A 1878-nucleotide genomic window follows, 5' to 3' on the forward strand; every position below is an offset into this window, starting at 1 on the left:
TTAATAAAATATGAAATGAATGTATCAACTACTGTGTGTTTGTTTAGGCTGAAAAGAAAAATGTTCTTTTTAAAATGGTACCAAATAACATTTTACATACTTTGTCATTGGAAACCAAACTAGAATTTAAAGGAAAATATGATTTCTTTTAGTATAGTATAGGATTTAATTTCATCAGCTAAGTAAACAATTTAATTTCCACTCTGGGTTGAAAAATCATTGTAAATTCTGTGCTTTAGACTTTTGTTCTCACCACCAAGCTACCACAGTGCCTCTGTTTTTGTCACAGAACTTCGCCATAATAGACAATATATGAATCATAAAACTATCTGTTTAACTAAAGTGCAATGTACACACATACTGCACATATAAATACTATAGAATCAGTATACTTTAGATGTGAAACTGCGTGTGAAACACATAAATCAAATAACAAATTATGTTATCAATGATTTTTCTTCAATAAACACATTGACTAATAGCCACTGAAAATGGACAGCTTTCACCTAAGAAACTATACAGTAAACTATTCACTGAGGAAATATATTTTAAAGAGGAAAACTGAGTTTTTTAGCAGGGAAATGGCCTCAGATATGAGGACAGATTTATAAAGGAATCATGGATGACCATATTTAACCTTATTAAAAGCCCTGATAGAAGAAAATGGAAAACTAAGAAAGAAAAAAGAAAATATATAGTAAAAATATCATATAATGCACTGGAATAATAAAATAACTTTCTTTGTCTAGAGACTTTAAACTATTTCAAAATTACTATTAAATTGTTGAAGTCTTTTCACTAGAGAAAACAAATGAGTTTTTTAAATATGGCAAAGCAATATCTTCTAAGATTGACACATAATGATTTAAAATGTACAAACAGCTTTTATACACATTTCTAATTTGATACTCACAACCACCCTATGAGATAGGTATTATAAGCATTAGATGCCACAGAGTAGGTGGCAATGCTTTATGTAAAGGCCAATGGGTCCTCTTCCATATTTGTCAGGAGGAATAGAATGCTAACCTTTTCTTTCATACAACATGGGGTGTGCACAGAGGACTAGCACCTCTGGTGTGTAGACTTGTTTGAGCCTCTTCAGGGATGCTCATCCATCTTGGGTGGCCACCTTTCACCTGTCTCACACCTGTAGCTCTAAGAAGCTGTAGTCTGCTCAGCAGCCGTACCGCAGTAAGACCATCTCAACAGATGGGCTAAGGCAAGTGGAGGGTAACTGACAGACTCCAAGGGCATCCATGAGTTAAGGTGTTGCCTACCCTAAGCATGTGAAGACTTCCCCCAGTACAGAATTGGGCAGATGAGAATAACTGGTTCCAACAGCCATGAAAGTGGCTGAAGCAGGCACGGTGGAGCACCTTGAGCTTGGTCAGACATTGAAGCACTGTATCCTGGGCCATCGGCAGTTGTCCTGACTTTTTTTGTCCTGACACTAGACATTGATAACTGGAAAAGAGAGCAAGCCTGACAACTTTGTGCAACTCTATTCATTTAAAACCAATTCACTTACTGATCCAACCATTCTGGCTGGCAATTTGGAACTATGCTCAAAGGGCTATAAAAAAATGCCTGCCCTTTTGATCCAGCCATACCATTGTTGGGTTTGTACCCCAAAGAGATCATAGATAAACAGACTTGTACAAAAATATTTATAGCTGTGCTTTTTGTGGTGGCAAAAAACTGGAAAATGAGGGTATGTCCTTCAATTGGGGAATGGCTGAACAAATTGTATATGCTGGTGATGGAATACTATTGTGCTCAAAGGAATAATAAACTGGAGGAATTCCATGTGAACTGGAAAGATCTCTAGGAATTGATGCAGAGCTAAAGGAGCAGAGCCAGAAGAACATTGTACAC

At 36.4% G+C, this 1878-nt stretch overlaps 1 pseudogene; it reads right to left on the bottom strand.

The window, feature by feature from the left end:
* Positions 1–935: 935 nt before the first annotated feature.
* LOC123243513 lies at positions 936–1048 on the bottom strand (annotated as a pseudogene).
* Between the last annotated feature and the right edge of the window lie 830 nt (positions 1049–1878).

The sequence above is a fragment of the Gracilinanus agilis genome, chromosome 3 (genome assembly GCF_016433145.1).
Source record: "Gracilinanus agilis isolate LMUSP501 chromosome 3, AgileGrace, whole genome shotgun sequence".
Lineage (NCBI taxonomy): Eukaryota > Metazoa > Chordata > Mammalia > Didelphimorphia > Didelphidae > Gracilinanus > Gracilinanus agilis.